Source organism: Procambarus clarkii, chromosome 5 (genome assembly GCF_040958095.1).
Source record: "Procambarus clarkii isolate CNS0578487 chromosome 5, FALCON_Pclarkii_2.0, whole genome shotgun sequence".
Classification (NCBI taxonomy): Eukaryota; Metazoa; Arthropoda; class Malacostraca; order Decapoda; family Cambaridae; genus Procambarus; species Procambarus clarkii.
Window position 1 is genome coordinate 32,424,936 of NC_091154.1, and position 10,989 is coordinate 32,435,924.

Genomic DNA, 10,989 nt, shown 5'->3' on the forward strand with positions numbered 1-10,989 from the left:
CAAGACCAGTTTCTACGTGTAATCTTTTGTAACAAAACGAATTATTGAAGATGATATCGCAATGTAATGTGATTTTTTTCAGTTATTCTTTAATATTAAAAATACTGCATGCGTGCATTTTGGTGGATAAGGTAAATGCCTTTTCCACGAAAATGCATGTATGCGGTTTGGTGTATGAAACCCAAACCAAAATAAAAATTTGAAATGCGTAAAACGTTTTCGCCTCACGGCATTTTCCAATTTTCACGGTGTATTTCTTCCATATTATATATGTATTGTATATATATATATATATATATATATATATATATATATATATATATATATATATATATATATATATATATATATATATATATATATATATGCCCTGGGTCCCTACAATTGCACCAGAGGTGGTACCCTACCTTTAAAAAAAAAAATCAGGAGGCGGTAAACTTTACTCACCACAGCCACTTAGAATTAGAGCTGATAACAAATTACAATTTAAAATCTGAATTAGAATTTCGTTTCAGATTGTTGTTTTAGATTCAGCTACTCGGAACAATAAATTTCAAGTAGCACGGGCAATGGTGAGCCCGTAGTGAACTTACCGGGCACTGGAGCGGAGCTGTTCGCTTCAGATAGTCTACGACTCTACAATAAGGAGGAAAGCAGGGACAGGTGTACAGCGCCGGAGGTCGGTGAGTAGTGGGAAGGGGGGGGAGAGGAGATATAAACCCACTGAGCGTAGGTCACTAATTTCACTATCTTCTCGCGACAGTGAATGTTGAGTTGCCATTATCGGTCTTCACTCTTCCCCTCTATAATTCCCTCTTCCTTAAACACATCCCTTACACCCTCTCCATCTCCCCACCACACACCACCTTGACCTTTCCTTCCCCCAATACACGCCACCTTCACCCCAACCACCATTACCTTCACCCCAACCACCATCACCCTCCCGGCAACCACCATCACCCTCCCGGCAACTTGTTAGTGTGAACTAGTTGTAGAATCAAATCTGGATGAAAATATATTTTTTCTGTAATTTGTTTAATCCTTTTAATGCTCTTCATAATAGTTACACTAATATATATATAGCGACTATAGTGCCATTGTGATGCGTTCAATATGTCTGACGTTATCAAAAACATGATAATAGTCACAAGTAACATGACTTTATCACCATCTATTTAGAAGTACCGTTCTGGGTGCTTGAAATTTCTCGTGCCAGATATTACATTTTTGGCAGAGTTCCCGCTTAAAATCATTTTTAAGAAAAACAAAATATTCGGTTTGACATTAGAAAATGCTTTATAAAAAATGGCTTAGTAAGGTTTCCTAAAAATTACCTCCTACATTCCCATTTCCTGATTAGGCTACTGACCTACGCTCTAATATATTAACTCACCTGGACATGATGGTTAATGATCATTCCCGTATTTTTTCAACCGAGCATTAAATTTTGGCACTCACACTTCACCTGGGCACTAATTGCGGCACCCAAGCCTTACATGGGCAGAAATTTTGGCACTCGAATGACTAACGCTCACATGGCACTGGGACACTTCTACTTCACTCACATGAGCTATTCGTTTTCAAGCTACTTCCGCTTCACCTAGGCATACATTACGGCACTCCCGCTGCACTTGAACACCCGGGGGACACTTCCTTCACTACCACTTTATTCTGGCAATGATGCTGCATTTGGACACCAAAATCGAGCCACAAAAGTCTACCGCTATGCACTTCCGCCATGATGAAAACACACCTACGTGACTGAATACGTCAACTTTTTTAACAAGTTATTATATGATAAATCTACAGGCAAATGATGCAAATACGGTCACATAAGTGCTGGGCGGCACCCGGCACTTCTGGAGGAAGGCAAAGAGCTAACTGGACTATGGAACAATACCCCTGAAGAACGAACCACCCCGACAAAAGCAATCTTATCTACTGCTTTATCGCCAAGCCTTATCAATCAAGCGGTTTACAACACGACATTTGGAGAGGTGCTATGGTCAGGATATATATATATATATATATATATATATATATATATATATATATATATATATATATATATATATATATATGTGTGTGTGTGTGTGTGTGTGTGTGTGTGTGTGTGTGTGTGTGTGTGTGTGTGTGTAAATCACGAAAAATAAACACGTGATTAAAAATGTGACAGTGTCAGACCACGGAGGAAAATTGAAACAGGAATTTCCTTAAGTACTTTCGTATATTAATACATCTTCAGAATGAGTGAAGATGAAGATGTATTAATATACGAAAGTACTTAAGGAAATTCCTGTTTCAATTTTCCTCCGTGGTCTGACACTGTCATATATATATATATATATATATATATATATATATATATATATATATATATATATATATATATATATATATATATATATATATATATATGTGTGTATATCACGAAAATAAACACGTGATTAATATATATATATATATATATATATATATACATAGGCAAGAGGTCTAATTTATATATTTGAAGATTATTCATATGTAACATGGAGATATTATGCTCCTTTAAAATTATTTCTCATTTCAATTGTGCAATTTTTTTTTCATGGCTGTGCTAGGCTGTTGATGCTATTTGTAAGCGAACTGTTTCGTGCCGCCATTTAGCTCTTTAAGAGCCTAAGGATTTCCCGGTGTGCAAGTTCTCAAGGACATGCCTACCAAATGTATACTAAATGTGGCGGCCCGAAGCAAATAATAGATCCGGGTCCATATTTGCATTATCTTTTTACGTGTGAGTGTGAGTGTGAGTGTGAGTGTGTGAGTGTGTGTGTGTGTGTGTGTGTGTGTGTGTGTGTGTGTGTGTGTGTGTGTGTGTGTGTGTGTGTGTGTGTGTGTGTTTACTAGTTGTGTTTTTACGGGGGTTGAGCTCTGCTCTTTCGGCCCGCCTCTCAACTGTCAATCAACTGTTTACTAACTACTTTTTTTTTTTTCCACACCACACACCCCAGGAAGCAGCCCGTGACAGCTGACTAACTCCCAGGTACCTATTTACTGCTAGGTAACAGGGGCATTCAGGGTGAAAGAAACTTTGCCCATTTGTTTCTGCCTCGTGCGGGAATCGAACCCGCGCCACAGAATTACGAATCCTGCGCGCTATCCACCAGGCTACGAGGCCCCCCCACACCCGTGTGTGTGTGTGTGTGTGTGTGTGTGTGTGTGTGTGTGTGTGTGTGTGTGTGTGTGTGTGTGTGAGTACGTACGTGCGTGCGTGCGTGCGTGCGTGCGTGCGTGCGTGCATGTGTTTGGGAGAGTCATGAGGGCAGACTACCACAGCATGAACAGCAGAACCGTCAAGACTATTACTGAGGAACCTCTTGATTGTCAAATAGGATACAAAGCAGGAGGCCCCGACGCAATCAATGCAGATTCTTGCTAACGGGAAGACTTCACGTAGCCTAGTGCAGCTTGTACGTCAGGGGCTACGCTCGCGTTTTTCTCTTTGTTTCCAGTGTCTGACAAAACTTACCACGCCAAGCTTCGGAAAGAACTGATGAATAAAAGGTGTCATAGATAACTTTTAGGCCTATGTATCGTAGCCTCCCAAGTCTGAGAAGTAATCAGCTGTCACATAGGAATATTAAATTGTTTTAGCTAGTTTTTGATCTACATCTTTCATACAGAATAGGGTAGCAGCACATTAATGTGTATACCTAAGTTTGTTAACAAAAAAATTAAAATATATGTTGATCAAATTCTTCATTCTATCGAAGAATAAATACAAATTTGTGATACATATATTTGCTGAATACAACCTTGTGTTCAATCCTAGCAAATATTCTTTCGGTATTTTGAATACACTAGACACTTATTATTCAGATCATAAGTGAAAACTACTAGAGAGACCACTGGAGTACCCGAACGGCAGCACATCCAGGCGAGTCTGGTTATCTTGATATCCTGTGCAGACGAGGAGTCACAATAACGTGGCTGAAATATGTTGACCAAACCACACACTAGAAATTGAAGGGACGACGACGTTTCGTCCTTTCACGAAAGTGAAGGGACGGACCGAAATGTCGTCGTCCCTTCACTTTCTAGTGTATGGTTTGGTCAACATCTTGATACCCTGGTCCAAACTCAAAACTGGTCGAGAGTACAGTTCTTAAACAGTTAATGCCACAGTTTGAATAGGGGTGAACTGTGGGATCTAGTAAATGCTGATTTTGCAAAGCTAAATGTTATGTGATGGAAATGACCATCACCGCACTCCCTGCTACTGGTAATATTCACACCAACACTTAAAGAAATAACGTACAAACGAAGTCTTTTTTATCATAAGTAAATTAAACATCTTGCCAACAGAATTAACTAATATTTAGGCACAGCACTTAACTGGTCACTATATTTTTGCTCTTAAATATTTACACGATTGGGTTCTATGAACAACAAGCCTATAGAGAAACAACTAGCCTATACAAAAAGAAACGCAGTATTATTGTGAAATTACCTACACACAGATAGCATGCTGGCAAGCAATTTAGTTCATGTCGAAGTCGGTTACACCTTACATGAGGTGCGGGTTTCAAGTCAGCAGCATTTTACATGAGCTGTGAGTTTAATGTCAGAGAGATCAAGGATAGCCTCTGACTACTGCTGTTGTGTAACTGGGAATATTATGCACAATATTTCTAAAAAGTTCTTTATATTTGTAATTTGTTCTTGTATCAGTGCTCGGATAATCTGATGTTATATATTACATATTATTCATCATTCATATAAGATATATAGTTATATTAATAAAAACTCTTACCAAACCTGAGTAAATCAGACCTGTCAGTATATGAGCAACTCAAAACTGATGAGAGCTAATATTAAATTGTCTATGAAAAATGTAGTTTTCCTAAAATGGGTTCCTGAACCATCAAAAAGCATTTTCTTATCACAAAATTACTAAGGAGCAATTTATTAATGGTAATATATAAAAAAAACTACACAAATATATACCTAATCCCTAAATAATTACGCTGCGCTTAGCGTAGCCTACTGTAACACTTAAACTTTCTTATGTAATATTCCTTACATTTTAATAGCCAGCTGTAACAATTAAACTTTCTTATGTAATAATAATAATAATAATAATAATAATAATAATAATAATAATAATAATAATAATAATAATAATATTTTATTTAGAAAAAGTACATACATAGATGCAGAGTTACAAACATTCTGATTGATTTATAGATAGAGCTAGTACATACAATATACCTAAAGCCACTAGTACGCATAGCGTTTCGGGCAAGGCCAAATATTTGTTACATTTTTTAATAACTAAGTCGAGGGAGGGCTTTGCAACATCAGCCGCTGGTATATTGCATAACAATAATGATCAATACAAGTACAGATAATACGGCTAGCGACTAGTCACCCTGAATCTGGTATATTGCACCTGGCAGCCACTGGTGAGGAGGCTGGCGATGAGGGGCCACACCAGTGTCTCTACAGCACCACCAGCTGCTCCATACACTCACACTCTGCAATTACAAGCACACACACACACTCGGGGAATCTGTACACCAGTTGATTGACAGTTGAGAGGCGGGACCAAAGAGCCAAAGCTCAACCCCCACAAGCACAAATAGGTGAGTACACACACGCACACGTTCACTGTTCACAGTGAACAAGTTAAGTGAAAAGATGGTGGAGGCCAAGACCGTCAGTAGTTTCAAAGCGTTATATGACAGAGTGCTGGGAAGACGGGACACCACGAGCGTAGCTCTCATCCTGTAACTACACTTAGGTAATTTACACACATTTAATCCGCCTTCCAGGATTAAAACAGAAGAAGATAGTATGACTATAAGATGACCCAGACAGACTAAATGAATGATCCAACAAATGGCTACTAAAGTTCAACCCGAGTAAATGTAAGGAAATGAAACTAGGCTGTGAAAACAGGAGGTCAGACACAGGATACAGAATGGGAGATGAAGTCCTTCGTGAAACGGACAGAGAGAACGATCTGGGAGTTGATATCACACCACCTCTGTCTCCTGAAGCCCACATAAAAAGAATTACCTATGCGGCATACGCGAGGCTGGGTAACATCAGAACAGCCGTCAGGAACCTGTGTAAGGAATTAGTCAGAAACTTGTATACCACATATGTAAGACCAATCCTGGAATATGCGGTCCCAGTATGGAGCCCGTACCTTGTCAAGCACAAGACGGAGCTGGATAAAGTTCAGAGGTATGCCACTAGGCTAGTCCCAGAACTAAGATGAATGAGTTATGAGGAAAGGCTGTGTGAAATGCACCTCACGACACTGGAAGACACAAGAGTAAGAGGAGACATGATCCCTACCTACAAAATTTTCAGAGAAATGAACAGGGTAGATTTATCAGGGTAGATAAATTGTTTAACACGACGGGTGGTACGCGAACAAGGGGACGCAGGGGGAGACTGAGTACCTAAATGAGCCACAGGGACGTTAGAAAGAACTTTTTCAGTGTCAGAGTTGTTAACAGATGGAATGCATTAGGCAGTGATGTGGTGGAGATTGACTCCATACACAGTTTCAAAATTATATATGATAAGAGCCCAGTAGGCTCAGGAATCTATACATCAGTTGATTGACGGTTGAAAGGCGGGACCAAAGAGACAAAGCTCAAGCCCCGCAAGCACAACTAGGTGAGTACACACACACACACACACACACACACACACACACACACACACACACACACACACACACACACACACACACAGTGATGAAGGTGGTAGATGCCATTACCATCAATAGTTTTACAGCGTCCTATTACAAACTGCTGGGAAGACGGGACACCACGTGCCCTAACAAAGAACTTATACTAAAAACATGATTACATTCTTGAGACGAAAATGACATTAGTTATTAAAAATGAAAGCACGAAAAGGAAAAAAAATACCAAAGACAACTTACGTTATGATGAAACAAAGTACGATTTAATAACATTCAACATTGACAATAAGGACTAAATCAAAATCAAATTAAGATCCTTAAAGATTCAAAGATTCTATGCAAGACCAAATTAAATCAATCAATATCGAATTACCCATTTCACACGTTATAAAGAAACACAAATATTATACAATAATAGACACCCCCAATTGTTATATTCAGTATCACAACTAAACAGAAAACTATAGGCCCATCCTACTTAATGAAAGAACCCCAAAAAACACAAATCATGGTAAACTAAACGATTAAAAGAATATAATGACGCGCAAACAAAACATGTGTGGGACAAACACTTGTGAAATGTTACATAGTATACAATTGGATAGCTGATGCTCTATTTTTAAGAGCGGCCGCAGCTCCCTCATATAGAAACGCTCCATAGTTCCCAGGTCAATTGTTGTTAGATGATTCTTCCTTAACGTATGGGATTTGTAACACAAAAAGGGTTACAACACTGGTTATATGCAAGGTACAAGGCTAGTTGTCACAGTTTGTCGAGTTCCTCCAGCTCCTCAGATGGCGGGCATATATATTATATATTATATATATATATGCCCGGCATATATATTATATATGCCTCGGAACACAAGGCTCCCTTGGATACTACATATCGTCTTCTTCGAGGAACGAGGGTCCCTACAAATGCACCCAGAGGTAGCAAATGGATATATATATATATATATATATATATATATATATATATATATATATATATATATATATATATATATATATATATATATGCAACAATGATCACAAAAACACTGATCCAAGTATGCAGAATAACCACATATGAAAAATAGAAAATACTTAACGCGTTTTCGGCTAATTCGCCTTCATCAGAGCAAAGTAGAATCTACTTTGCTCTGATGAAGGCGAATTAGCCGAAAATGCGTTAAGTATTTTCTATTTTTCATATGTGGTTATTCTGCATATATATATATATATATATATATATATATATATATATATATATATATATATATATATATATATATATATATATATATATATATATATATATTATTAAATATGACCGAAAAAGTAAGATTAATAATTCTAACACGAATTTTCTCAATCTTTCGTACATTACGCTTCACTGTTGGAGGTAAATCAAAAATCACTTCTCCAAAATTCATTTTTATTTCTAGTCTGACGCGACACGGGCGCGTTTCGTAAAACTTATTACATTTTCAAAGACTTCACAAATACACAACTGATTAGAACGTATCTCTGATTTTATATCTACATTTGAGTGAGGTGGGAAGGGTGATGTGGCATTAACACAAGACAGAACAGGAGAGGATATTAATAGGGTATTAAAAGTATCAACACAAGACAGAACAGAAACAATGGGTATTGAATAGAAGTGTTTGTAGAAAGCCTATTGGTCCATATTTCTTGATGCTTCTATATTGGAGCGGAGTCTTGAGGTGGGTAGAATATAGTTGTGTAATAATTGGCTGTTGATTGCTGGTGTTGACTTCTTGATGTGTAGTGCCTCGCAAACGTCAAGCCGCCTGCTATCGCTGTATCTATCGATGATTTCTGTGTTGTTTACTAGGATAGATACAGCGATAGCAGGCGGCTTGACGTTTGCGAGGCACTACACATCAAGAAGTCAACACCAGCAATCAACAGCCAATTATTACACAACTATATTCTACCCACCTCAAGACTCCGCTCCAATATAGAAGCATCAAGAAATATGGACCAATAGGCTTTCTACAAACACTTCTATTCAATACCCATTGTTTCTGTTCTGTCTTGTGTTGATACTTTTAATACCCTATTAATATCCTCTCCTGTTCTGTCTTGTGTTAATGCCACATCACCCTTCCCACCTCACTCAAATGTAGATATAAAATCAGAGATACGTTCTAATCAGTTGTGTATTTGTGAAGTCTTTGAAAATGTAATAAGTTTTACGAAACGCGCCCGTGTCGCGTCAGACTAGAAATAAAAATGAATTTTGGAGAAGTGATTTTTGATTTACCTCCAACAGTGAAGCGTAATGTACGAAAGATTGAGAAAATTCGTGTTAGAATTATTAATCTTACTTTTTCGGTCATATTTAATAATATATGTCTACAGGAAAGACTGCTACCAAAATATACTAATATATATATATATATATATATATATATATATATATATATATATATATATATATATATATATATATATATATGTCGTACCTAGTAGCCAGAACTCACTTTTCAGCCTACAATGCAAGGCCCAATTTGCCTAATAAGCCAAGTTTTCATGAATTAATATATTTTCTCTAATTTTTTTCTTATGCAATGATAAAGCAACCTATCTCATTATGTAAGAGGTCAATTTTTTTTATTGGAGTTAAAATTAACGTAGATATATGACCGAACCTAACCAACCCTACCTAACCTAACCTAACCTATCTTTATAGGTTAGGTTAGGTTAGGTAGCCGAAAAAGTTAGGTTAGGTTAGGTTAGGTAGGTTAGGTAGTCGAAAAGCAATTAATTCATGAAAACTTGGCTTATTAGGCAAATCGGGCCTTGCATAGTAGGCTCAGAAGTGAGTTCTGGCTACTAGGTACGACATATATATATATATATATTCCCGTAAATACAGAGAACTGGATCACCCACCCATTTTGTTCCCATTGCTTCTGAGACACTCGGCGCCTGGGGTAAGAGTGCCACCAGTTTTTTGAAGGAACTGGGTTCTAGGCTAATTGAAACAAGAAGAGACCCTACAGCTTCCTTTCCCAGCGCCTCAGTGTGACGATACAGAGGAGAAATGCACACTACATTCAGGATTCCTGTCCGCCATATGAGGAGCTGGAGGAACTCGACAACTTATGATAATCATATTTGTACCCTATATGTAACTCCTTTTTTGTAACAAAGTTTAAATAAAAAAAAATATATATGTGTACATACAAAAGAATGTGGGTGGTAGGGGAAGAAAATATTAAAGAGTTTAGTGAGAATCCACAAGGTCTTCTCTGAGTACTCCTTATTTTCTTCTCCGAGGCTATGGGGCCCCACATTTGCACCTGAGGTGCAAATACTCATTTAGCTGTGCTTGCGGGAGTTGAGCTTCAGCTCTATGGTCCCGCCTTTCAACTGTCAATCATCTGGTGTACAGGTTCCTGAGCCTATTATATCTACACTGGAAACTGTGCACGAGGTCTGTCTCCACTGTGTGTGTGCACGCACACGCACGTATCTCGCTTTTCAAATAAACTACAAACAAACTAACCTTCTCGCTTAGTCAGTACGTCCAGTACCGGCACTCTGAACACGCCTTAAACCTCCAATCGTTATAGTTTTCTGTATTATCCATCGAGTGTTTAGCAGGACGCGACACAAGTCACTCACACATGCACACACACACGCACACTGAAGCCCTCCGTTACCCAGCCGGCAGACACGCCAAGCTCACGGGGCGCACTGAACCGCCCATCACTATGCTCTCCAGGTGACCGTGGAAAACTCTCGTACTCACAATCTGCCACCTCTATTTTACTCATATCTTTTTTTTCTAGTAGCTTTACACGGTCTAAAGAAACACAAAATTTCCTCACTCATTATTTTTATAAGCTGTTAAAATATTAATTGTTTATTCAAGTTTTTTTGAGAGAGGTACCGTCGGAGGTCGGTCATCGTACGCCAGGCTCTACCTTTGTCTTGATCATTGACTATGGGGAACCGGTGTCATGGTAACGTTTCTGCCAAGGTAAACAAACCCTAGCTTTATCTGTCCTTAGAGGCCAAAATCCCAGCATATCAGAGGAAACCAGAGGAAAAACGCTATCCTGCAGGAGTGCAGTCGGTCTCAAAGGACTTATGTCGCAAAAACCTCTTTCGCTAAGGTTCTAATTGGGCGACCGTCCGGCCTCATGAGTCGAGGGAGTCCCGCACAGTGATGGGTTAGGCGCGGCAGGATCAACATTCCTCCGTGTCTGGAGTATCCTGCACGCATTACTCTGGCATCCTGGACGACGACGACGCCCCCAGCTGGA

The 10,989-nt window shown here is 38.6% G+C and overlaps 1 protein-coding gene across 4 annotated transcripts in view; it reads right to left on the reverse strand.

Annotated features, from left to right (window-relative positions):
- Positions 1-10,409, reverse strand: part of LOC123747858 (serine-rich adhesin for platelets) — a 253,551-nt gene extending 243,142 nt beyond the window's left edge. For 2 of the 4 annotated variants that reach the window (XM_069300602.1, XM_069300620.1), the window contains exon 1: positions 10,227-10,409. The gene's annotated coding sequence lies outside the window, so the exon portion shown is untranslated. Of the gene's footprint in view, positions 1-1,393; positions 1,770-10,226 lie in introns of those variants that run through there. The other 2 variants (XM_069300615.1, XM_069300609.1) reach the window with 2 other exon arrangements.
- Between the last annotated feature and the right edge of the window lie 580 nt (positions 10,410-10,989).